The sequence below is a fragment of the Plecotus auritus genome (assembly GCF_963455305.1).
Source record: "Plecotus auritus genome assembly, chromosome: 10".
NCBI classification, from domain to species: Eukaryota; Metazoa; Chordata; class Mammalia; order Chiroptera; family Vespertilionidae; genus Plecotus; species Plecotus auritus.
The window spans coordinates 28,055,915-28,083,415 of record NC_137785.1 but is presented as its reverse complement, the minus strand read 5'-3'; the positions used below and the strand labels follow the sequence as shown (position 1 = coordinate 28,083,415).

Here is a 27,501-nt window from a genome sequence, read left to right as displayed (position 1 = left end):
TTTGCATTGAAAGCAGTTGTTTATAGATATGTATTTATTGCCATTTTATTCATATTTTAAATATTTTTTTCTTCTTCTTGAAGAAGACCCTTTAACATTTTTTGTGATACTGGTTTGGTGGTAATGAACTTTAGCTTTTTCTTCTCTGGGAAACTCTTTGTCCCTCAATTCTAAATGATAGCTTTGCCGAGCAGAGTAATCTTGGGTATAGGTCCTTGTTTTTCATCACTTTGACTATTTCTTGCCAACCTCTTTTGGTCTACAAAAGTTTCTGTTGAAAAATTAGCTGACAGCCTTATGGGAGCTCTCTTGTAGGAAACTGCCTGTTTTTCTCTTGCTGCTTGTAAGATTCTTTGTTTTTAACCTTTAGCATTTTATTTACTTATTAAATATTTATTTTTATTATTATTTTTAATACTTCAGCTTCGATTATGTTATATCACAAACTTTTTAAAAAATATATTTTATTGATTTTTTATAGAGAGGAAGGGAGAGGGATAGAAAGTTAAAAACATTGATGAGAGAGAAACATTGATCAGCTGTCTCCTACACACCTCCTACTGGGGATGTGCCTGCAACCAAGGTACATGCCCCTGACTGGAATTGAACCTGGGATCCTTCAGTCCGCAGGCCAATGCTCTATCACTAAGCCAAACTGGTTAGGGCTAAATATTTATTGATTTCAGAGAGAGGAAGTGAGAGGGAGAGAGAGATTGAAACATCAGTGATGAGAGAATAATTGATTGGCTGCCTCCTGTACATCCCGTACTGGAGATCGAACCTGCAACCCACGCATGTGCCCTTGACTGGTATCTAACCCGGGACTCTTCAGGCTGACGCTCTATCCACTGAGCCATACTGAATAGGGCTAACTTTTGGCATTTTAATTATGATGTGTCTTGGTGTGAGCTTTTTTTAGGTTCATCTTGTTTCCTGGCACCCCATAATGCAAATATTGGGATACTTGAAATTGTCCCAGAGGCTCCTTAAACTACTGTGTTTTTCCATGTATAAGACATTAACGTTTTTTGAAAATCGTTAGATTGAAAATCAAGGGGCATATTATACATGGAACTCAGCCAAGGAGAGAACCTTGTCAAACAGGTTTCCTCCAATCATGAGCCTTATTGTTACTGACATCAGCTGATGCCTTAGTAATTGGAGGTGAAGAGTGCGCAGATGCAACAGGGAGCTGAGTGTTCTGAGCCCATGAAGATGTCAAAAAATAAAAAGATAAATACTGGTAAGCAATTGTCTTATCTGCAAAATTCAAACCGAATGTAATCAGCCATGCAAAAGAGCATGGAAATAGAGCTGCAGAGAGTCAATTTGGACCTCCTCCCACTGAGTGTATGATCAGAGTGTGGAGAAAACAGGAAGAACAACTCCTTAAGATGCCAAAAAAAAGAAAAGAGGGCCTTAAGAGGAAAATCAGCAAAATGTTTAAAATATTGATTTCTTGCCCTGACCAGTTTGCCTCAGTGGATAGAGTGTCAGCCTGCGGACTGAAAGGTCCCAGATTCAATTCCAGTCAAGGGCATGTACCTTGGTTGTGGGCCCATCCCCAGTAGGAGGTGTGCAGGAGGCAGCTGATCCATGTTTCTTTCTCATCGATGTTTCTAACTCTTTATCCCTCTTTCTTCCTCTCTGTAAAAAATCAAAATATATTAAAATATGGATTTCTTAATTTTGGGTTGGAAAAGTAGGGGGGTTTCTTATACATTGGGGTGTCTTATACACGGAAAAATACAGTATCCTCATTTTCTTAAAAAAATTCTTTTTTGTTTTTGCTGTTCTGATTGGGTATTTCTGCTTCTTTATCTTCCAAGTTGCTGATTTGATCCTCTGCTTCATGTACTTTACTGTTGATTCCTCTATAATGTAATCCTTATTTCTGACTAGTTCTTTTTCATGGTTTTTTAATCTCCATTTTTGTTTCCCATTTCTTTTTTGAAGTTCACAGTAAATTCCTCTACCCTATCTCTAAATTCATTTGAACATCTTTATAACTAGTGGGTTTTTTGTGTTTTTTTTTTTTTGTTTTTTGTTTTTAAGTTGATTTAAAGAGAAAGGAAGAGAGAAGAGAAAAATAGAAACATTGATCAGCTGCCTCCTGCACACCTAGTACAGGGGATGGAGCCCACAACCCAGGCATGTGCCCTGACTGGGAATCAAACCAGCAACTTCTTGGTATATGGGTTGACGCTTGACCACTGAGCCAGCCACAGGGCCGGGTAACCAGTGTTTTGAACTTTGCATCTGGTATATTGCTTATCTCCATTTAGTTTAGTTGTTTTTGTTTTTGTTTTTTCCTGGAGTTTTGTTCTGTTCTTTCATTTGGGACATGTTCTTTGTCTCTTCATTTTGGCTTCCTTCCTGTGTTTGTTTTTATGTATTTGGTAGAGCTGCTGCGTCTCCCAGATTTGGTAGAGTGGTCTTATGTAATAGGTGTCTTGTAGGCACCAGAGGCACAGAGTACCTGGTCACCTGTGAGAGCTGTGTGCACCCTCCTCTGGTAGTTTAGGCTTGATTGCTATTGGCATGTCATGGGAGGGATTTACCCCCAGCTGATCAGCTATGAGGATTGGCCTGATCACCATAGAGAATATGCTCTGCAGGGACCAACCCCACAGAGCAGGACTTACTTCAGCAGGGCTCTGATGCCCCCTAAGTCTGCCTCTTGAATGTGTTGCTTGTGGAGGTGGTTGGGTGGTGCTTCAGCATAGTCCACTGGTGCACTGGCTTTGGGGTTTCCCAGAAGGGGCTTCTCAGGAGTTGAAGGCCAAGGTCAGCCATTGCCTGTGCCTTGTTGGGGACCACCTGGCATGAGCTACAAAACCATATGTACAAGTCTGCCACTTGTTCTAGGCTTGGAGTCGCCTGGAGAGGCCAGGCTGTGAACTGAGGCTGGCTACTGCTAGTGTTGGGCCTGAGGCGGCTTAGGAAGGGGTGGTATGGAGGCCAGATGTTGCATGTTTGAGAGGTTTTAGGAATGTTGGCAGCATGAGCCAAGACAGCAGCATGAGCCACTGGAAAAGGCTTGGGTGGGGCCCGAAAGTTGGGTGGAACAATGAGTGTCTCAGGGAATCACCAGGGCAGGGTGAACAGTGTTGATGGGCTTTCAGATATGGCAACCACCTGCTGGTTTTGTGAGGGAGGGAGGAGGGCTCAGCAAGGGAACAAGGCCATTAGCCAGCACTTCTGTCTGTGAGAAAGCTGCCCCTCCAGCCCTTGCCCTCATGTCAGACAATATAGTTCCTCTCCGCATGTTTCTGGCATCTTTTGAGCTGCTGCCTCGGAGCTGGAGCTCACAGCTAGAGTTGGAGTAAGTCTGTGTACAGACCCTTTATGAGGAATGCATGGTACTTCAGCAGCTCTCTTCTCTCTCAGCTGCTCTTAGGGAAAGTAATGTGAATCAATGCTTTATGTTGGATATTGAAGAATCCTAAACTTTTAGAACTAAAGGGGTGTTAGGGATTATAAAATAAAGTTAAATTAAAAAATATATTAATAATCTGAGACTTCCCCAACCCCCCCTGCCTGTACTTATAAATAGTCACCCTTTTAGGAGAAAGATGGAAACATACAAGTACTAGACATTTCAGCTATGTCTTCGTTGTGTGTTCTAAAAAAGTTTTAGGAAAATTTTTATAGTTATGTAAGGTGTAGTATAGAAGATGTTTAAAGGCAATTCCATGTGGATTTTAAGATCACTTGTCCAATTTTGGAAAAAAGGCACTTGGGATCTCATTGATTCTGTAGATCTCTTTGGGGAGTATTGCTGTCTTATTAAGTCTTCTATCCATGAACACAGCATTTCTCCTATTTTCTTAGGTCTTCTGTAATTTTTTTCAGCCTTGTTTTGTAATTTTCAGTGTGCAAGTCTTGCATGTCTTTGGTTAAACTTATTCCTAAATATTGTATTCTTTTTTATGCTTTTGTAAATGGTGTATTTTTTTCTTAATTTCCTTTTTAGATTGTTTATTGCTAGTGTATAGAAATACAACTGACTTTTTGGTATATTTATCTTGTATCCTGCAACCTTGCTGTGCTGTACTCATTTATTAGCTCTAATAGTTTTTTATAGATTCTTTAGGGTTTTACATCCTTTTTTTATGTTGAGTGTTCTAGTTGGACAACCAGTTCAGTTCAAGCTTCAGTTGTGTCCCACTGGTGATAGGTTTTGATTTCTTGACTGTGTCCCTGTGTGGTTGGTATATTTCTTCTGTTAAGCTATGTCACTACAAGTCTTGCCTTGGATTTTCAAGGGGGAGGGAATGTAGAGCACTTTTAATGGATTTTGTGAATAAGACTTGTGTAGAATGTGGACAGTATTTTCATGGTGCTGTGTCTGATTCTCTTAACAAAAGACAGACTGGTACCCAGTGTCCTGTAGTCTATCCTCCTTGGATTATTCATTTTGTAAGAAATAAAACAGATGAGTGTTGTCAGAGGTTGCAAATAAATAAGCAGTTGTTCTATAGGCACTTCACACTAAAGAAGTGAAATAGCACTAGCACTGATTTCTGTTATCTTGTGTGTTTCCAGGGCCCATGACCCCGATCATAAAATGGTGAGGCCAACAGTACACTTTAAAGATGGACAGATCACAGCATATTCATGTTTTCTTTCTTTTCTCTTAAATATATTTTTATTGATTTCAGAGAGAGGAAGGGAGAGAGAGGGAAACATCAATGATAAGAGAATTATTGATCGGCTACTTCCTTCACGCCTTGTACTGGGGATTGAGACCACAACCCAGGCATATACCCTGATCGGGAATTGAACCCTGACCTTCTGTTCATGGGTCGATGCTCAATCACCAAGCCACACTGGCAAGGCTATTCATGTTTTCTTTTTGAGTCTTGCCCTTAGAGTGTGATAGTGATTTGGGATTTTAAAAGTATTATGGCTAAGAGCTGGAGATATTGGTAATCTATTTCCTGATTTAGAGCCCAGGAATAGCCATTTTATGCCTGTTAATCAGGATTTCAAATGTGTGATGTCTAAACAACTGTTCCTTATTGTGGCTTTTTATATTGAGGGTGAGTTAGGGAGTCATGGAACCTGTAAACTTAACAATTGTGGATTTCACAATAGTGTGGTGAAGGCCTGGTGGGGGTGGTCAGGTGCAGGGTGGAGCGGTTCAGTGGGGAAAAAAAGGGGGGCATCTGTAATACTTTAACCAATAAAGATAAATTAAAAAAATAAAGAATTGTGGATTGCCTTCCTAATGTTATGAAGTCAGGACACTGGGTACCAGCCTGTCTTTTGTTAAACAGAGGCCTGTTTTCACAGTCAGCTTGCAGGCCCCTTTGAGTTCATGTTTTTATCCTCTAGTTTTCAGGAATTTCCAGTTTCCATTCTACAGCCCCGCCCCCCCTTTTTTTTCTTTATAGCTATTTATTTAAAAAGCCCATTTTCTGTCTTCTCCCTGGATTTGGTAGCATGAGCATGAAATTTCACTTTAGACTGGAACTTCCCTCAGGACTTGTGGTGTGTGGGCCTTTTTTTTTTTTTTTTTAAATTCTCATTGGAGGATATCTTTTTCATTGATTTCTTTTTCTTTTTTTTTTCTTTTTTTTTTTTAGTGGAAAGGAGGGAGGAGGAGATAGAGGGAAACATCTATGTGAGAGAGATACAGCAATTGGTTACCTCCCCACACGTGGGGCTGGGTGTTGAACCTGCAACTCAGGTATGTCCCTTGATCAGGAATCGAACCTGTGACCCTTCGGTTCATGGACCCATGCTCTGATCAGTGAGCCACACTGGCCAAAGCGCTTTTGTGTTTGATTACTCTGAGCACAATTGTCTGAAAAAGTGGGGGTAGTTGTGCCACATCATTCCCTCTCTGTGTTCATTCTGCATCTATTCACTTTGCACTTTCTTCTGTTAAGGCAGGGGTGGGGAACATCTGGCCCGTGGGCTGTATAAGGCCAGATAAATCACTTAGTGGCCCTGACAAGGAAATCACAGTTAGGACTTGAAATTCAATAAATCTAGGAGCTTTTTTCATAGGAATATAAATTTACATTAAGTGAATAATGTTATAAATATCTAAATGGCCCTTGGCAGGAAAAAGGTTCCCCACTCCTGTGTATTAAGAGAATTGTCTTGAAACATTAATTTTCTGTTTCTTTTTTGCTTTGTCCTGAAGTGAAAAAGAAGCATTTGAATTGAGGAAAGAAGCTGTATGAGGAGCATTTGTTTTCCCTCCAGCTTCTTCTTCTTCTTTTTTTTTTTTTTAAATATTTTATTGATTTTTTACAGAGAGGAAGGGAGAGGAATAGAGAGCCAGAAACATCGATGAGAGAGAAACACCGATCAGCTGCCTCCTGCACACCTCCCACTGGGGATGTGCCCGCAACCAAGATACATGCCCCTGACCGGAATCGAACCCGGGACCCTTCAGTCCGCAGGCCGACGCTCCATCCACTGAGCCAAACCAGTCAGGGCTTCCCTCCAGCTTCTTTCCTACCTCACATTATTGTTAAAGTTTGCTTAGTTGCTTTATTCCCTTGAGCCTTCTTGCTCATTCAAATCAAATGAAGAAAACTTAACAAATAGCACCCATCTGAAACCAAAATACAAATACCCTGCACTCCCCCTTAAAAAAAAAACACAACAAAACAAAAACACACCCTCACAACTTTTGTTTTCCTTGGAAGTTGATCAAGGTAAGGATAATAGCCCTGACTAAAGATGACAGGTGGTACCCACTCCACTCCCACAGCAGAGTGAGACTCTCGAATTATGGGCTCTGGACACTGTCAGGGGAGGAATGTTTTATGGCTCATGTGCAGATAGAATTTAGTCTGTTGTAGCTTTCTGTGGTTCAGTTGAGGCTAGATTAGTAGTCTTTATTTTTATTTTTTTTTTTAAAATATATTTTATTGATATTTCACAGAGAGGAAGGGAGAGGGATAGAGAGCTAGAAACATCGATGAGAGAGAAACATCGATCAGCTGCCTCCTGCACACCTCCCACTGGGGATGTGCCCGCAACCAAGGTACATGCCCTTGACCGGAATCGAACCCGGGACCCCCCAGTCCGCAGGCCGACGCTCTATCCACTGAGCCAAACCGGTTTCGGCTAGATTAGTAGTCTTTAAACAGTGTCCACTGAAGTCCTCTAAGGTTACATTTTAAGGAGATTTAAAAAAAATGTATGTTTTTATTGATTTTAGAGAGGAAGGGAGAAGGGTAAAGAGATAGAAACATCAATGAAAGAGAAACATCGATTGGCTGCCTCCTGCACATCCTCTACTGGGGATCGAGCCTGCAACCTGGGCATGTGCCCTGACCTGGGAATCGATATGGTGACCTCTTGGTTCATTGGTTGACGCTCAACCACTGAGCCACACCAGCTGGGCTTAAAGAGATTTTCAAAGCTGTACTGAGAACAGCATGCATGGTCGTATTTTACCTTTTCAGTTTCAAGAGAGAGGGTGGTTGTGAGTGTAGGCTTTGGAGCCAGCCAGCCTGGATTTGAATCCTCGCCACACCATTTAAAGTGGGACCTTGGCTAAGTTTCTCACCCTATCAGGGCTTCAGATTTCTCATCTGTAAAGTGGGGATAATAAAGATATCTAGCTTATGGTATTGTTGTGATGATAAAATGAATACCATATGAAGTTGCTAATATTAGACCCTTTTAAAAATTGAGATTATTGTAGATTCACATAATCGTCGTAAGAAATAATACAGAGAGAGCCCTTGTCTACTTTGCCCATTTTCTTCCAGTGGTAACATTTTGCAGAGCTATAGTAAACGTCACTATCATGATATGGACAGCGATACAATCTCTGAATCATATTTTATCGCCTCAGTTTCACTCCTGCTGTGTGTGTGTGATTTTATCACATATCCAGGCCCCTTTATCCATCATCACCATGAGGACCTCTCCTGTTGCTTTTTTCCTCTTTTTTAATCCTCACTCGAGGATATGTTTGTGTTTGTGTGTGTGAGAGAGAGAGAGAGAGAGAGAGAGAGAGAGAGAGAGGAAATGAGAGAGAGAGAAACATTGATCCGTTGCCTCTTGCACGCTCTCTGACTGGAGATCGAACCTGCAACCTAGGTTTGTGCCCTGGCTGGGAATCGAGCCTGCCACCTTTTGGTGTATGGGATGACGCTTCAACTAACTTAACCACTTGGCCAGGCCTCCTGTTGCTTCTGGCTCATCTCCTCACCCTTGTACCTAACCTGACAACCACCAATTTGTCCTTATTTTCTAAAATTTTGTCATATGAGAATGTCATATAAGTGGAATAAATGTAAGCGTAACTTTTTGGTGTTGGCTTTATATGCTCAGCTTAATCCTTTGATATCCATTTGAGTTGTTGCCATATCAATACCTCCTTCCTTGAGAGGAAGGGAGAGGGAGATAGAAACATCAGTGATGAGAATCATTGATTGGCTGCCTCATTGATGCCCCCCACTGGGGATTGAGCCCAGGCATGTGTCCTGACTGGGAATGAAACCGTGGTCTTTGGTTCATAAGTCAACGCTCAACTACTGAGCCACACCGGCCGAGCTGTGAATATTCTTGTGCAGCGTATTGGATTTACAAAAATGGCTATCTCAAATAGCTCAGTCTGGTATCCAGAAGACACTAGGTGCTCTGCTATTGAGTGTTTGCACTTCCACTCGACTTAGCTTGTCTCTGTGCATGTATTTGAACTTACTAAAAAAGTTTTTACTTATTAGAAAAAGCCATAGTTCTGCACTAGTCTCTTAAAACGTTGCCCTGAGCACACTGGTAAGTAGGGGGTGGGTAGGGAGACAAAATTGTCTCCAGTCCAGTAGCTCCTTGGGTGTGGCCACCATCCTGGTGTAATTGTGGTGGTTTTGCCACCAGTGTACTTAGAGTGCCTCTCCTGCCCTGGGCCCCAAAGTCAGTCAGTGGTTTGAATGTGAACTTAACCCATTCAGCCTAGTTTCTATGAATGAGAATTTTAGCTCTATATAAGATTGTTACTGAAAAAGGTGATTCTTTGGCTAACAGTGTTTTAAGACCTGTGGGCTAAGGGAATTCCTAGACATTAAGGGCTTTTGGAATGGTAGTGAAGGGAGGCTCGAGTAATGTTCAGTACTTTAAAATCCAGAGTGAAAATTATTTATTCAAAAGAATGGTTTGTAAGCCAATTGAAATATCAAGATAGGTTTAAAAAAATACTCATCTTACCTGGCCAGCGTGGCTCAGTGGTTGAGTGCCGACCTATAAACCAGGAGGTCACAGTTTGATTCCTGGTCAGGGCATGTGCCAGGTTTCAGACTTGATTCCCAGTGTGGGATGTGCAGGAGGCAGCTGATTAATGATTCTTTATCATAATTAATGTTTCTATCTCTCCCTCTCCCTTCCTCTCTGAAATCAATTAAAAAAAGATATACTATACAGTAGGTCCTCGGGTTACATTGGAGATCCGTTCCTATGGCGTGACGTAAGTCAATAAGAACCCACCTACATAAGCACCTACGTCAATCACATGGAGCACATAAACAGCAGTAATGAAGTGAGGCAGTAAAAAATTAAAAGAAAGATAACAATTCCTGACCTTGACTTGTAAATAAATAATAAAAAACATAAAGCACATATGTACATACGTCAAAATGACGTAGCTTTTTTTCTTTAAATAAATGAGGCCCGGTGCATGAAAATTCATGCACTGGAGGGGGGTCCCTCAGCCCAGCCTGCCCCCTCTCACAGTCCATGAGCCCTCAGGGGCAGGAAGCGACCTGGCGATCAGGGGAAGGCGACAACCCCATCACACCTCTGCTGCTGCCAGTGCTGGCAGCGAAAGCCTTGGCCAGCCCTGGTTACCTGAGCCTCAAGCGGCCCTGGGTGGCTGGGCAGCCAACATCTGAGGCTTGCTGTGCCTCAGGACAGCCCTAGGTGGCTGGGCAGCCAACATCTGAGGCTTGCCTGTGCCTCAGGCCAGCCCTGGGCAGCTGGGGCCTGAGGGGACTGGGGGACTCCGGAGGCAGGTGCATGGAGTGGCTCGACCTGCCTGTGGGAGGGCCTGGCCGTGCTGCGCACCTGGTGGCCGAGTGGGGCTGAGGGGACTGGGCGCCGCCACATTTGAGGGTGTGGCAGTCAATTAACATATTCCCTCCTTTTTTTTCACAAGGGCAACTTTTATTTAAAACAATTTTTATTTTTTATTTTTAAATAAATCTTTATTGTTCAGATTATTACAGTTGTTCCTCCCCCCCCCCCCCCCATAGCTCCCCTCCACCCGGTACCCACCCCACCCTCTGCCCTTACCGTCCCCCCATGACTGTCCTCATCTATAGGTGTACGATTTTTGTCAAGTCTCTTCCCGCACGCCCCACATTTCTTTCCCCCTGAGAATTGTCAGTCTACTCCCTTTTTATGACCCTTATTCTATTACATTTACCAGTTTATTCTGTTCATCAGATTTTTTATTCACTTGATTTTTAGATTCACTTGTTGATAGATATGTATTTGTTGTTCATAATTTTTATCTTTACCTTTTTCTTCTTCCTCTTCTTAAAGAATACCTTTCAGCATTTCATATAATACTGGTTTGGTGGTGATGAACTCCTTTAGCTTTTTCTTATCTGTGAAGCTCTTTATCTGACCTTCAATTCTGAATGATAGCTTTGCTGGGTAGAGTAATCTTGGTTGTAGGTTCTTGCTGTTCATCACTGAATATTCTTGCCACTCCTGTGTGGCCTGCATAGTTTCTGTTGAGAAATCAGCTGACAATCATATGGATGTATTATACTCCTTTGTAGGTAACTGTTTTTCTCTTGCTGCTTTTACTAGTCTCTCTTTGTCTTGTGCTTTTGGCATTTTAATTATGATGTGTCTTGGTGTGGTCCTCTTTGGATTCCTCTTGTTTGGGGTTCTGTGTGCTTCCTGGACTTGTAAGTCTATTTCTTTCACCAGGTGGGGGAAGTTTTCGGTCATTATTTCTTCAAATAGGTTTTCAGTATCTTGCTCTCTCTCTTCTTCTGGCAGCCCCATAATTCGGCTGTTGGTACGCTTGAAGTTGTCCCAGAGGCTCCTTACACTGTCTTCATATTTTTGGATTCTTTTTTCTTTTTCGGTTGGGTGTTTTTTGCTTCTTTGTATTTCTTTTTTTTTTTTTTTAAATATATTTTATTGATTTTTTACAGAGAGGAAGGGAGAGGGATAGAGAGTTAGAAACATCGATGAGAGAGAAACATCAATCAGCTGCCTCTTGCACACCCCCTACTGGGGATGTGCCCGCAACCAAGGTACATGCCCTTGACTGGAATCGAACCTGGGACCCTTCAGTCCACAGGCCGACGCTCTATCCACTGAGCTAAACCGGTTAGGGCTGTATTTCAAAACTTTGACTTGATTTTTGCGATCCTCTAGTCTGCTGTTGGATCTTTTATATTATTTTTTTTTTTTATTTCAGTCAGTGTATGCTTAATTTCTAGTTGGTCCTTTTTCATATTCTCGAGGATCTCGCTAAATTTATCGGCCTTTTCTAGAAAATTCTTGAAAATCCTTATAACCGTGGTTTTGAACTCTATATCCAGCCGTTTGCTTTCCTCCATTTCTGTCATTTGTGACCTGTTTCTTTGTCTCCGCACTTTGGCTGCTTCCCTGAGTTAATAGAGTGGCTTTGTGTGCTAGGTGTCCTATAGGGCCCAGTGGCTCAGCCTCCCCAGTTACCTGAGGTGGACACTCTTGGTGCACCCCTTTGTGGGCTGTGTGCACAGTCTTGTCGTAGTTAAGCCTTGATTGTTGTTGGTATCACTGGGAGGAATTGACCTCCAGGCCAATTGGCTGTGAGGATCAGCTGTGTCTTCGATGGGAGAACTTCTGTGCTGGAGACACCCTTATGAGATAAGACTTGCAAACGCCTCTGTGTTCAGCTTGGATGGGGCAGAGTCTCAGGGCGGAGCAGACAGTAATGGCTTCCCGTCAGCCCTTCCCTAAGAGGCTCCTGGGTCTCAGTGTCCCGCGGTAATCGCTGCAAGCACCGCTGAGAAAAAGCCACCTTCAAGTTTCGTCCGCTGCCAGACAGTCCAGTTTCTCCCCGAATGAGGGTGGGTCCCCAGAGTCTCGCCTGGAACTCGAGTTCAGAGCAGTCAGGAGTTTTAGTCTTCCTCCTGATTGAGAAAGCCAGCCGCGTACTCTGTTGCCAGCCCTCTCTACGCACACACCCTCGGTACTTCTGCCTTCCTCAGTTCCTCTGAGTCTCAGTGTGCTTTTCTCTTTCCTGACAGTCCAGTTTCTCCTTGTATGAGTCTGGGTCCCCAGAGTCCCGCCCGGAATTGGAGTTCAGAGCCGTCAGGAGCTTTTGTCTCCCTCCCAGTTGAGAAAGCCAGCCGCGTACTCAGTTGCCAGCCCTCTCCGCGCACGCGCCTCGCTACCTCTGCCTTCTGCAGCTCCTCTGAGTCTCAGTGTGCTTTTCTCTTTCCTTCTAGTTGTAGAATTTCCACTCAGCCAGCCTTCCTGTGGTTCTGGATGATGCCCATTTTGTCTTTTTAGTTGTAGTTTTGAAATTGTTGTGCGAGGCAGCAGTTTAGGTATTTACTTATGCCACCATCTTAGTTTCTTCTAAAACAATATTTAAATCAACATATTCCTTCCTTTTTGGCTGTGAGTGTCAACATATTTGTGAGTGTGATGGTCAATTAGCATATTCCCTCCTTATTGGCTGTGGGTGCCATCATCTTTGTGAGGGCGTTAGGGTCAATTAGCATATTCCCCCTTTATTAGATAGGATGAGAGATGGCCACATAACCACTAAACGACTTATGTCAAGTCTGACGTAACCCGAGGACTGCTTATATATATCCTATATAATAATTCCTATATAATAAAAGGTTAATATGCAAATCGACCGAATGGTGGAATGACTGGTTGAACGACTGGTTGCTATGATGCGCACTGACCACCAGGGGGTAGATGCTGAATGCAGGAACTGCCCCCAGCAAGCAGGCCCCAGTGAGTGGGCGAAGGTGGGGTTTATGCCGGCTGGCAAGCGGGCTGGCACCAGGCCAGGGAAGATTGGTGCCAGTAGAGGTGCGCTCCCTCCCTCCCCTGCAATCGTCCCATAGATTGGCCCTGATCACCTGCCAGGCCTAGGGACCCTACCCATGCATGAATTTCGTGCATTGGGCCTCTAGTGTTTGTAAATATATAAAAACTTATGAAACATCAATGATGAGAATCATTGATCGGCTGCCTCCTGCATGCCTTCTGGTGATTGAGCTCGCAAACATGGTCATTTACCGGAATTGAACCTGGGACCCTTCAGTCCGCAGGCCAATGCTCTATCCACTGAGCTAGGGTGAGAAAGGTAAATTTAAAACATTGCATTACTCAATTATTCAGGGATAACCACCACTATCTATAATAATAAAAGCATAATATGCTAATTAGACTGGAGGGCCAAACACCTGAACGATCTTCCAGACGAAGCTGAGTGCCATGCCTGTGAGGGCCAAGCCTCTTGCACGAATTTCGTGCATCAGGCCTCTAGTTGTTAGATATTTCCTGGTGTGACTCAGTGGTGCTTATTTTTCACTACAGGATAAAGCAAGCAAGAAATAGAAAATTAATGTTTCAAAACAATTATTATTTTCTTTTTTTCTGCCAAGAGCCAGCACTTATGATTATCATCGTGTCCATGTTGCCATGCCCAATTGGTGGAAACATCTCTGTTGCTTTAGATGGATTGTTGGTGAGGTTTTGCATCCATGCTGGCCTCCCTCCCAGACATGGATGGGTAAATTATTCCATCAATTGACTGTCTCCTCCTCCTCTCAATGGTCACCTGCCAGCTGTATTAGACACTCACGGTTTATGTCTTCATGTCTGAGTCTGCACTCTGTCGAGACTGATTTCTGTATTTTTGGGTTGGGAATATGCTGTTTTGAAGTACTGTAGCTATAAGCTGAAAGTAAAAAGAATTGTCTGGTGCATTTCTATTTGAAAATGTTGCTTGATTATAGTTGTGGTGTTAGTTTTGTTGTGAACAGGTATGCTACATAATGTGAACTGGTAGGTATGCTATATGAAGCTTTTTAAAAAATATCTTAGACTATTTCTTTAGCATGCGTCCCAGAAATGAGTTTACCCTGTCAAGAGGTATACATATTTTAGAGGCTATTTAATTTGTACTGTTCCAGAAATAAGTGAGTTGATTACTAACTTTTTTCACTTAGAATGAAAAGCCCTTTAGATCAGGATTTAAAAGACCTGGATTCTGTTTTCAACTTGCTTGTAATTCTCTGCCATGACCTCATACATCTAAAAATCTCCCTTAACTGAATTTGGGCCCAGTTTCCTTACTTGTAAAATAGCAGGTGGATTAGAGCCCTGGTTCTTTACCTAGATGATTTTGCTCCCAGGGGACACGTGACAGTGTCTGTAGATATTCTGGTTGTCACATTGTGGGGGATCACTCCTGGCAAGCTAGTGGGTAGAGGCTGGGGTGCTGCTCAACACCTGCCAGTGGCAGATCAACAGGGAATAGTCTGACCAAAAATATCAGTGGTGCTGAGTTGGAGAAACCATGGATTAAAGGGGCCTCAAGTTTTCTTCAGTTGTATTAGTAGATATTATTTGCTGTATTCCTGTTGTAGACATTAATTATACACTCTATTGCTCATTACTGTTTTTATTGGAAAATTGAAAAACTTAATGACCTGTTGCTTTTCACTAAAAGTGAGTTGTGGTGACTGGAAGCTGCTTTTCCATATTCATTTTTAATAGTCCTTGAGGTTAATGTCAGCTTTGAAAAGCCCTATACAGAAATAGAAGGACAGAAAAGTCTCACTTCATTTTTGCAAAACACACACACCTGTAAGGTCAGGAAACCACTGTGAGTGCAGGGTCTGGGAATCCCACTTCATAAAAGCACCATGTCCTGAGAACCTTCTCCCTGTCTCCTGTGTGTGTGTGTTTCCCTGCCTGATTCTGCACTTTTGATGTGTTTGGAGATAGAAGAGAGCTGATTTTTGGATGGGATTATGGAAAATGTGCATGAATGGTATTTTTTTTTTTTAAATTAATACTGGTTGGTTTTATTGTTAAAGATCTCAAAGCTGTCCTGGGAGGTGATACAGTTTTATTGAGTTACTTTTTTTTCATGAAACTAGTATGATTTCTTCCTTTCTTACTGGCAATATTATTGTGTCAGATGTCCAGGCTATAGTGGTTACTTGATTTATTTGGTTTCTTGTGTATAGGAAGTTTGAGAGGCTTCTAAATAAAATCTGTTTCTCATAGTTATTTTGCAAGATTGTATATTTTGTCATTTGTTCTTTTTTGATAGTAAATTTTCACTTTTCCTTAAAATTGTTGAAATTGCTACATCTTAATGTAAAAATATTTGATGAACGAAAATCAAGTTTTTAGTTGTCTGTATACCATTAAATTCTTAGTTGTAAATGATAGAAATAAATGATTTCAATTAATCACAAATGGAATTATAGGACCAGTTGTTCAATTTAGGGACCAGGGATTAGCCTGGCTTTGTTTTCCTCTCCACTCCTGTCAGGGCATTAGAGTGGGTGAGGGGTGTGCAGCCTCTGTTACTGTTGGAATTTTGGAAGACTATAGCTAGTATATCATGTGAGCTACAGGGGTTATAATGGTATAAACATGAAAACCAGTTCTTTATACCCTGTGTTCCAGCCAACCCTGCTTTAGCAATATTGTTGAAACTTCTGGTGCATTTCCCAGTTGGTGTCTATCTCATACCCACAAGAGGAAGCATTATTTTGAATTTTGTATTTTATGATGATTTGCTTTTCACTGACATTTTACTGTATGTATATTAAGTCAAATATTTTAAGTTTCCTGTACTTTTGAAAGACACACATATATTTAGTATATTCCTCTGAGACCTGTTTTTTTCATTCACTGTTAATGGTATTTGAGATTTGATTATGTTGATACTAGAGGCCCGGTGCACAAAATTTGTGCACTGGAGGCTGGGGACGTTCCTCATCCCAGCCTGCGCCCTCTCACAGTCCAGGAGCCATCAGTCGGGCATCCTTCCCACTACCACCGAGGCGGGAGAGGCTCCCATCACCTCTGCTGCGCTCGCCAGCCATGAGCCCAGCTTCTGGCTGAGCGCTGCTCCCCCTGTGGGAGTGCACTGACCACCAGGGGGCAGCTCCTGCATTGAGTGTCTGCCCCCTGGTGGTCAGTGCATGTCATAGCGACTGGTTGTTCCACCCTTTGGTCAATTTGCATATTAGCCTTTTATTATAAGGATGTATGGTTGTAGTTTAGTAATTAATAGATTGTTTACATGTGGACTACCTCTGTAAGGAATGAATTGGAAGGAGCCTCTGCTCCATGAGCCTCAGCACTGTGTTCTTGCCACAGTATTCAGATACTAAACCCCCACCTCCGACAACATTTAAAAATAAAAAATCCTTACCTGAGGATATTTTTCTATTGATTTTTAGAGAGAGTTGAAGAGAGAGAGAATATGGATGTGAGAGAAACACATTGATTGGTTCCTCCTGCACAAGCCCTGACCAGGGCCTGGGCTGGGGAGGAGCCTGCAACCGAGGTATGTGCCCTTGACCATAATCGAACCTGGGACCCTTCGGTCTGCAGGCCAGTGCTCTATCCACTGAGCAAAACCGGCTAAGGCTGTTTATTTTTTTTAAATAAATCATAGTAACACATTTTAAACATACGTTTTTATTGGTTTATTAGAGAGAGAGGAAGGGAGAGGGATAGAAAGATAGAAACATCTATCAGCTGCCTCCTGGATGCCCCTCACTGGGGTTGGATCAACCCACAACCCAGGCATCTGCACTGACCGGAAATTGAACTGGTGACTTCGTGGTTCATGGGTTGATGCTCAACCTCTGAGTCACATCAGCCAGTGCAGACAACATTTTTTAATCACATTTACAAAATGTTCAGACCCTCCTGGGGTTTCCCTGATCTTCCTGCTTGTCCTTAGTTGTGTTGGAACTCAAATGCGTGATAGGAGGCTTGAATCACGTTTCTGAATTGGATTCATCTGAAGCACATTGGTTTGAATTATGGTCCTTTGTCTTTGATAATGGGACCCATAAGTAGATTGAGGGAGAGAGTGAGGGATAGATTTAGGGTGCTCAGGAATGTCCTGCTGAGAGGAACCAGTGAGCACAGACACAGACCAAAAATGGAAGAGAGAATGTGGGCAGTGTTGAGAGGAAGTGTCCAGATTGAGGCCATACAGAACAGGCAAGTGGAGTTGGGGATGGGGTAGGAGTGGAGGCAGTGTATTAGGAGGCTGTGGGAGGTGGAGAGAGGTGGGCTTTCGGGGTTTTGTGAACCAAAGGGAGAGTTTGGATGTATTCTGAGTTTGAGAGGAAGCTTGCAAAATGTATTAACTTTGGCAAAGGTTTAATAATTGTGATATTTCTATCAAACTCCTTGTAAAGAGAAAAAGTCTGTGAATCACCCAAGCCCCAGTCCTGAAGTCCCATCTCTTGGGAGAATGACAGGCCCACCTGAGTGTTCTTTCTTCAGCTTGGCCTTCCTGGGTATTGCTTTCCAGGAAAAATTACTGAGAATAGAGATTTCCATTTGAATAGTATCCTAAAATCATCAGGTGTGATCCTCTTTCCTGGGCTTCACTTCCCTTTATAACCCCAAATCAGACAAACATCTTACAAACTTTCTGCTTGTCTGGTGTTAAGTGAAATGAAGCAAGGCAGTAATAGAATAAATGGCTTGGAGAGAGACAAATTGTAAATAGAACTGAAGTAGAAATTAATTACTTTCTGCTAATTTTTTATTCTCTTGTTTCAGAATATACACTGCACTGCTCTGGACACACCTCTATTGGATTTAATATACAGTCCTTATCAACATCAACTTTCAGCTATGGAATCGGTAAATATTTTATTGCATTGCCTCTCATCAATTTGTGTGTGTTTATTTTCTTTTCTGTGTGTGTGTGTGTGTGTGTGTGTGTGTGTGTGTGTGTATTTTCATTGGTTTGTAAAAAGTAGTGTCAAAATAACGGTTCAGTCTCCAAGTTGATTTATTGGGCTTGATAGAGTTTTTGCTAAGTGTTTTGAATTTTGTTCTGGATTTCACTTTGATGAAAGTGTTTCAAAATAGTGGTAATGAGCTGTGTGAGTTAATAAACAGCATCCATGGTGTCCCAGTGAGGAATTCTTTGGAAAAATTAAACAGGTTGGTATTCAGGCCTGAAGGAAGTTTGTTTCTTCTCAACTTCCTTTTTCTTATTCCATCCCCAAGTAGTCTGGAGGCTACCAGGACCCTGTGTTTGCTCACTCACTGTGTTAGTCTTGTGCTCTATGTGTCTTGCATTAACACTTTGCACGAAGAGGAGAACTTTTCTAGTCTGAGAATTGTTGCTTCTGTCCTGGGGGAAGCCATGAGGCTTGGCTGTGGTTTCATCTGGTGTCCTGTGTGTCTGGGCAGCTAGTAGCTTCTGGGTAGTCTCGTAACTACTCCATGGTATTCCTGGAAGTTTGAGAGGAGGGGCAGCTGCTTCCTTAAAGACTCTGGTCTTGGGTCTGACCTAACATCTGTTGCTCCTAAACAAAGCCCTTCCTTGGGAAATGTGTCACATTGGCATATGCTTTATTTCCTCTGATATGTGGATTGATAACAGTTGGAAAGGAAACTCTTAGCTCATTTTAGTTTTTCAGACCATGGCTGGTGTTAGTGTTTTTTAAGCAAAGAGTTCAAAAGTGTATCATCTATTTTGTGTCGTTGTTCCTAGCAGACATGAAGGAAATCTTTCCTGCTACTGTCTTGGCAAAATTTTTTTTAAAATCTTAAAAAAAATATTGATTTCAGAGTGGAAGGGAGAAATAGAAATATCAATGATGAGAGAGAATCATCAATTGGCTGCCTCCTGCACACCCTACACAGGGGATTGAGCCCTCAAACCGGGCATGTGCTCTGACCAGGAATCGAACCATGACCTCCTAGTTCATAGTTCGATGCTCAACCACTGAGTGACGCCAACTGGGCAAGTGTCCTTAATCTAACAGAAACTGTCCTTTATCTCAGCCATCAGTGAATCAGGCCACTTTGAAATGCACCTGGGTGCTTTCCTTGACTTGACAGGTTTTTTTTGTTGTTGTTTTTTTTTGGTAATTGGGGTAAGATTTGATGGAAAAGATATTTCAGTGTCTCTGGGAGTAGGCCTAGAATTGTCTCCTCTTAATCTGCAGAGTGGTTAGCAGTTAGAAGCCATCCTGGCCAGTGGGAGTGTTGGTGACCAGGTGGGATGGTGATAGGCTTTGTGATATCCTGGGAATGCTTCCCAGGCATTCCCAGGTTGTGCATATGGACTCAGGTTGGTTGTCTTAGGCCAGCCGTGGGCAAACTACGGCCCTCGGGCCGGATCTGGCCCGTTCGGCTGTTCTATTCGGCCCGTGGAGCCGAAAGAGCGGAGGGTTCTCTTGCTCTCCCCTCCGCTCCTTCACCAGCAGCAGTGTTAACATGGCAACGTCGGGAAACACGGCTGCAGCTCCTTCTTCTGAGTGGGCGGATTTATATCCGCCCATTCAGTAGAAGGAACAACCTCTCAATCTTCCAGAGGCTCCTTGTAATGCCCGCAGACGCGTCTCCCGACATCACCCTGGGAATGCGTAGACACGTTATCGTGGTGATGTAGGGAGACACGCCCCTGGAGAGCACAGTATCAGAGCCTTTCTGAGGTAAGATTAAGAGCTCTACTCAAACACAATTTTTTGCTGTTTCCACATTCTGTACATCACAATAACTTGTTAATAAAACAACAAAGACTTTCAGCTTTTAGGGCTTGTATCCACTACAGTTTTTTTTCCCACTGCGGACGCGCGCAGCAGGGAAAAAGACACACAGAGGACATGTCACACTAGCCATGCTGCGGCTGTGTTTTTTGCTGATACGGATGCGGTATCAGTAACCCTACCGTGGCCACTAACCGCATGTGTTAGCGGCAAAACAAATGCATTTTGCTCTGCGTTTGCTTCTCCCCCTTGCGCCTGTAAAAATGCGTGCTACAAGGCATTTGTGTTAACATGCACCACTGCACATTAGCATCATCGCAAACATGATGGAAACCTGTGTACCCTGCATTAACCCTAGCTGCGCTGCATTGCAGTACTGCACCACACTGCAATGGCAGCACGGCTAGTGTGAACGAACCCTAATTCAGTGGGTTGAACAAAAAGATTGTATAGAAATGTGATGAACTAAAGATTTTATTACAAAATCGCTTAATTTCAGGGTTTCAGAAGTAATTGGACAAATGAAAAACTGAAAATCAAATGTTCATATCTAATACTTGGATGAAACCCTTTCCTGGTAATGACAGCCTGAAGTCTTGTACTTATGGACATCACCAGATGCTGGGTTTTCTCCTTTGTAATGCTCTGCCAGGCTGTCACAGTAGGAGTATATATATAAATATCCTGCCATTTCCAGCTTTTAATAAGAAAAACTGTTGCAATGGGCATTTAAAAGTGGCACTTGGTTGTTTTTATAGAGTCCAGTGGATGCAATCTGACATTGATAATGGGCTCTTTCACACTATGTGCACTGTGGCTGTTTTTTGCCAGTAACGGAAGTGCTAGTGGTAACTACTGGTTACCCATGTTTTGCACTGCCCTAGCACCTCCCATACAAGTGTGTCTGGAAGACACAGCAATGTGCATTACCATAAACAAAGGGCCTGTGTGAAAGATACACAGGTTTCCTATGGAGGAAAGGGGTTGTTCTCTATGGTCAGGGTGTGCCTCTGTCCCATGTCTGAACTTTTTCAGATGATTTTGTTATATATATATTTTTTAGAAGACCAAAAATGTTATAGTAGAGCAAATTTAATCACTTGTTTTTATACTTTACTGTCTTATTTTAGTAAAGAATTTAATAAGAGAACGGTACTATTGGTTTTAGCCCAATATTAAACATGAGTGGACCAAAGAAAAGGAAAGTGGACAGTGAATGCCGAGTGTTTAAGAGGGAGTGGACAACAAAATATTTTTTCACCGAAGTCCGATCAATGCCGGTATGTCTGATATGCCAGGAAACACTTGCAGTCTTCAAAGAGTACAATCTCAGCCGTCACTTTGCCACAAAGCATGGCAACTATGCTAGCAAGCAGTCATCTCAAGAATGGGAGGCTTGCTGAAACCGGTTTGGCTCAGTGGATAGAGCGTCAGCCTGTGGACTGAAAGGTCCCAGGTTCGATTCCGGTCAAGGGCACGTACCTTGGTTGTGGGCACATCCCCAGTAGGAGGTGTGCAGGAGGCAGCTGATCGATGTTTCTCTCTCATTGATGTTTCTAACTCTCTATCTCTCTCCCTTCCTCTCTGTAAAAAATCAATAAAATATATTTAAAAAAAAAAAAAAAAGAACGGGAGGCTACTGCACAGAGGTTGATGGCTAAATTACAGGCTCAGCAAAATGTCTTTCACAGACAAACTGCAATTCAAGAGACAACTACCAAAGCAAGTTTTATGCTATCATTCAAATTAGCAAAAGCTAGCAAACCTCTCTCTGAAGGCGAGTTTTTGAAAGAATGTATGATAGAGACAGCACGTCTCTTGTGTCCAGAGAGCAAAGGCAAGTTTGAAAAACTCAGCTTATCGCGCAGGACAGTGACTCGTCGAGTGGAACTGATTGATGAAGACTTGGCCAGCAAGTTAAATAGTAAGGCAGAGTTCTTTAAGTTTTATTCACTAGCATTGGATGAAAGTAATGACGTAGAGGACACTGCTCAGCTCTTAATTTTTATCTGAGGGATTAGTAACAATTTTGAAATTACGGAGGAGTTTTTAGCCATGGAGCCACTGAAAGGAAAAACATGGGGAGAGGACTTGTATGACCGGGTGTCTACTGTCATCGAGAAAATGAAGCTACCATGGAGTAAACTCGCTAATGTCAAGACAGATGGATCTCCAAATTACCTGGAAAAAATGTTTGACTGCTAAAAAGAATTCAGGATAAAGTGAAAGAGGAGAACCCTAACCAAGATGTTATTTTTCTTCACTGTATTATTCACCAGGAATCATTGTGCAAGTCTGTATTACAACTTAATCATGTTGTTAATCCAGTTGTAAAGCTTGTTAATTTCATTCGAGCAAAGGGACTTCAGCACTGTCAGTTTATTAAGTTTCTGGAGGAAACTGATGCGGATCACCACGACTTACTTTACCACTCTCGTGTCCGCTGGTTGAGTTTGGGCAAAGTTTTCCAACAATTGTGGGAGCTCAAAGAAGAGATTGGTGCATTTTTGAAATTAAAGGGGAAGTCTGACGAATTTACTGAGCTGAGTGACAAGAATTGGCTGTGTGACTTTGCATTTGCTGTAGATATATTTTCACATTTGAATGAGCTAAATGTGAAGCTACAGGGAAAAGATCAGTATGTACATGACATGTACACTAATGTGAAAGCCTTTAAATCGAAGCTGATTTTCTTTTCCAGACAAATTTCAGACAAAGTCTTCACTCATTTTGCCACACTAGCCACACAGAAGGAGACCATCTGAAACGTGAAGAAATACAGCAAATCACTGGAAGACCTGCATGCAAAATTCTGTCGTCGGTTTTCTGATGTTGAAAAAATTGACCAGTCACTTCAACTGGTGGCCTGTCCTTTGTCACAAAACCCTGAAACAGCACCAGAAGAGGTGCAACTGGAACTCATCGATCTTCAGTCTGACTTTGTCCTAAAGGAGAAATTCAGCTCTCTTGAACTAAGAGACTTTTATACTTCACTTAATGAAGCCACTTTTCCAAACATCCGGAGGATGCCACAGAAGATACTGGTGCTGTTTGGGTCAACCTATGTTTGTGAGCAGACATTTAGCGTCATGAACATCAACAAAGCCCCTCACAGATCCAGCTTAACTGACGAACACCTCAGATCTATCCTGAGAATAGCCACAACAAAACTAACTCCAGACTTTGATGCATTAGCTAAAAAAGGAGACCAACAACACTGTTCCCACTGAAGTTGATGTTTTAAAGACCAAAAACCTTTCAACCCAGTCTACATTGCCATCTACATCTACGTCCCAGGCATAATTTGGAAGTTGCACTAAAGAAAATGTTTAATTTACTGTTTACACATTTTGTTCTTTTCTATTTGTTTTAGTTTTAAATTATTTTATTATATTTAAGTTTAATTTGAAAGGCTTTTGTACCTTTGTTAGGCAATTTTATTTTGCCTTTGCCATCTTCAATATAAGGTATGTTATTGTGCTATGATTCCTCCATCTTTTGAAGTTTCAAATTATAATAATTAGTGTTTACATTCTTCTTGTTAAAATGTTTGAAATGAATAAAACTATTGAAATTTAAAAAAAAAAAGACCGTACCCTTTTATGTAATGATGTTTACTTTGAATTTATATTAGTTCACACAAACACTCCATCCATGCTTTTGTTCCGGCCCTCCGGTCCAGTTTAAGAACCCATTGTGGCCCTCGAGTCAAAAAGTTTGCCTACCCCTGTCTTAGGCCATTGAGAGACTAGGTCCACGAGAGACCCATCCCTAGAGGCTGAGCTCTGTCTTTGTTTGGAAACTATAATACTGGCCTTAATTTGTAATAAGTAAAAACAAAATGCTGCTTCAATTAGATTTTTAATAAGTATTTGTTGATTCCTGATTAAAAGAAAACAATTATAGCAACTCTTTGCTGAAAGATTGTTGGGTTCCCCTAATTGTTTGGGTGGATTGAGAGCAATGGATATGTTAATGTTTAGAAGGTTTTTCTGACATTTGAAGGATTGGCTTTTTGACCATACCACAGTAATTGTCCAAGGTGTCTAATGCCATTTAACACTGTAGTGAACCATAAATATGCGTTAATAATCTGCAGTGTTTGAATTGAATAAAGATAAAGATTAGTATTAACATGAGGTGCTGTTGTGACTGCCCAGCAGATAGGCAATGGCCCTACTGTGTGAGAGCAGGGGCCAGGGCTCAAGGGCTGTAGACCCTCCATGACCTTTCCTGGCATCAAAAGGCAAAATTTAACCAGTTAACTGCCATGCGTCCAAAATGGAAACCATCCCCACACGCCACGATATTTTGAATTTAATTAAAAAAATCAATTTGCAATGAATATTATAAAAATAAATATATTACTTGTGGAGAGTAGCTACATGTTTGGACAGGTTCAAGCCTTGGACTAATGAGAGGGCATGGTCCTCTCGTGGCAAAGCCACATGCAAGTCCTAGCTTGGAGGGCAAATCCCTCCCAGCACAATTATAGCCAAAGGCTATCGTTGTAAGCTTAACTTTATGGTCCGAACCTGTGGTCCCAGGAGGCTAAGTGATATAGTCTGCAGGAGGTGCAGCAAGTAAACAAAGTTTGATCAGGTGCTTGTAATTGAGTAGATTCTAAACCTTCGAGAACATTGTAAACATCTTGACCACGCCCTTACTTTGCCTCAATGAAACTGGCTATAAAATACTCAGCTTGCAGGCTGTGGCGCTGACTCTCCATCAGAGAAGCAGCTTCCCACCTAGCCCCAGCTTTATTCACTTATCTGTCTTTTCTAAATCCTTCACCGCCCCCTCTCAGGTTCAGCCATGGCTGTGCCGGCACGGCACAATTACAATTCGGGTGTTCTTGAATATTTTCAGTTGAAAATTTCACGAAGAATGATTTTAAAGTTGGTCTATAGAGGCTATGGCAGGCAAATGGTTAAAAAATACAATTATTTTGCCATCTTTCTAATAATTTTTCATTGTTATTCATATTATTCATTATTTTTACTTTCATTTTGACCATATAAGGTAGAAAATTAGCCATTTAGATCAGATTCAAATAACTTTTTTGGGAAGGTAGTCTTGTTAAAGAACCTTTAGTGATTTTTGGGTAGATTCTGGTTTGGTTCTGCTCTGAAATATTCTAGGCATGGCTGTGGTTGGTTACAGGAGTCTGTGGAATCTGGTACTAGCTCTATGATCTTGAGCCTTTGTCTTTAACCCTGTGAAGTAGCAATGGTGATACCCATTTGAAAGGTTTCTTTAGAGATTAAGTGACACTTTATGAAAATAGAGCTCTGAGAAAATGTAAAATTGAAAATAATTAGATTTTTATAAAACTCTAGCATAAAACTCTAGTTTCAGCTGACAGTTGTTATAGTTCTCACTTTGTTAACATCTTTCTTGGTAATACCTTGGTCAAGGCCTTTCCAGAGAAGTGATGAGATTGAAAAATCTCTTGATGACACACATTTCATCAGGTTTAGATGGATGAAGATATGAGAGTCAGAGTGAGTGAGGCCATTCGGCTGATGAGAATTGTTTCCAAGCACTGACTGACAACCTAGGTGGAAGGTGAATGTTACATTTACACTTACTGTGAATCAGGATTTTGAATTACGTTTTAAAAAACAAAATGGTTTCTGAAAGTGGCATGTTAAGATAATAAAGGCAATGTTGTTTATATGAATGGAGGCTTAGGTTTAATGGTTAATATTTTTAATTGAACACCTCTACTTAAAATACTGGCTGGTGTGGTTCAGTTGGTTGGATTGTTGTCCCCTACACCAAAAGTTTGCGGGTTCGATTCCTGATCAGGGTACATACCTAGTTTGTGGGATCAATCCCCAATCGGGAAGCATAGGTGAAGGCAACTAACTGATCAATGTTTCTCTCTCACATTGATGTCCGCCCCCCCCCCCCCCCCCCACACACACACACACGCACTTCCCCTCTCCTTCCCTTCTCTCTAAAACCAATAAGCATGTCCTTGGGTGAGGATTACAAACATAAAATAGAAAAGTGATCACTTTTTGACATGCTGAAATGTTGAATTTGCAAGGCATGCAGAAGAGTGATGTGCATAGACTCTCAGTGTCCCTGGAGGCAGTACTGAGCCAGTGCACTCTGACCAGCCTGTGCTCACTGTAGAAAGATTTGCACCTCTGATGCTTGACCCTGCATCCCTGTCAACTTAGGGGACTGGAAGTATTGTTAGTAACAGAACCACGTCCTGCCTGAGCACCAAGGTTGGAGGGGGCAGGGAGTGGGGGAGAGAGTCTGGTCCTTGGTGCTCCTCCTGACAGGGAATGTCTTGCCATCTGATATTGAAGCAGAGAGAGTAGCTTTCCCTAGGCAGGTCTCTCTGTACCCGCTTGTATGGTAGGACTAGCCATTGTTCCTGATCCTACCACCATCCCAAGGTTACTAATTGGCCATTAGGTGCCTTCCTGGTCAGGGCATATGCAGTTGCCATGGTCTAGGCAACTGGTTGGGTTGGATTTGTAGGTTGTTAGAAGCATGTATGTCCTAATGCTAATTCATTTGTCTTTTTAACAAAGAAGTTTTTTTATGACTCAAAAACAGGTAACGCACACTTTGCTTCATTATTAGAGAGATATGCATAGCTAATTGTGCCATTATAATTTACTGAACTTTTTAGTATAATGAGTTTTTATTGTATTTTAGGGTTCTGGAGAATATTTAGGGTTCTGGGGAATATTGTCTACATTCTTTTAAACTGCATATAAAGTACAGAATATTAGGTATCAGCTAAATTAGATTTCATTAAATGCATCTTTTTTGTTAATATAAAAGTTGGTAATTGCATTCAAACACTTTTCCCCAGAAGCTCTTGCTCTCCTAGCCCAGCCCTTGTTGATTAATAGACCTTTGGTCCTCTTATTCCAAGATACTTGAATTGCTGGAGAGTTCACATGCGGGGGAGAGGGTTTGGAAAGGCAGGTCAGAGCAGAAGGGGCGCCTCTTCCCACAAGTGGCTAAGTGCTGTGAGTTCTGGCTGTTGGACTTTTCTTTCCCTTTATGAAGTTTCTTAAGGGCCTCTGGGCTCCGTGACCCCAACTGCACAGGGAAGGGAGGTATGCTTGGGACAAAGAAGGGTTTGTGGGCTGTTTGTAATCCCTCATTTGTTGGTTATAATATTTCTATTATTTTCCTTTCATTGTTAATTACAGGGGCACTCATGGAACCAGTGTTTATTTTTTAATACCATCAAAATTTAAAGCTTACTGAAGGGATTTCCTTCATGTTTTATATTTGAAGGTGAAGAAATTTGCCTGTATCCTGACTTAGAATAGATGCTCCATAAGTCCTGTTCTATTAAAAATGTTTTTATTGATATTTAGAGAGTGAGGAAGGGAGTGGGAGAAAGAAAGAGAAACATTGATGTGAGAGCAGACAATCGGCTGCCTCCCCCATGCCCTCTACCGGGGAATCGAACCTGTAACCTTTTGGTGTATGGGACAGTGCCCAACCAACTGAGCCACACTGGCCAGGGCTCCATAAGTTCTTATTTGTATTTTTGTTAATCCTTACCCAAGGATACGTTCTCCATTGATTTATTTTATTTTATTTTATTTTATTTTAAAGAGAGAGTGGAAGGGAGGGAGGGGTGTGTGTGTGTGTGTGTGAGAGAGAGAGAGAGAGAGAGAGAGAGGGAGAAGGGTGGGGGGTGGAGGGAGAGAGAGAGACCTCTCTGTTTCTTCCTTCACAGCTCTGCTTCTTCCTTCTCCACTTTGTTTAAACTCTGAGTCCCTGCCTTAGGCTG

General features: G+C 42.0%; 1 protein-coding gene across 9 annotated transcripts in view; it reads left to right on the top strand.

Annotated features, from left to right (window-relative positions):
• Positions 1–27,501, top strand: part of ANKRD11 (ankyrin repeat domain containing 11) — a 295,623-nt gene that overhangs the window by 91,704 nt on the left and 176,418 nt on the right. For all 9 annotated transcript variants that reach the window (XM_080644289.1, XM_080644287.1, XM_080644294.1 and 6 more), the window contains exon 2: positions 17,776–17,859. The gene's annotated coding sequence lies outside the window, so the exon portion shown is untranslated. The remainder of the gene's footprint in view (positions 1–17,775; positions 17,860–27,501) is intronic.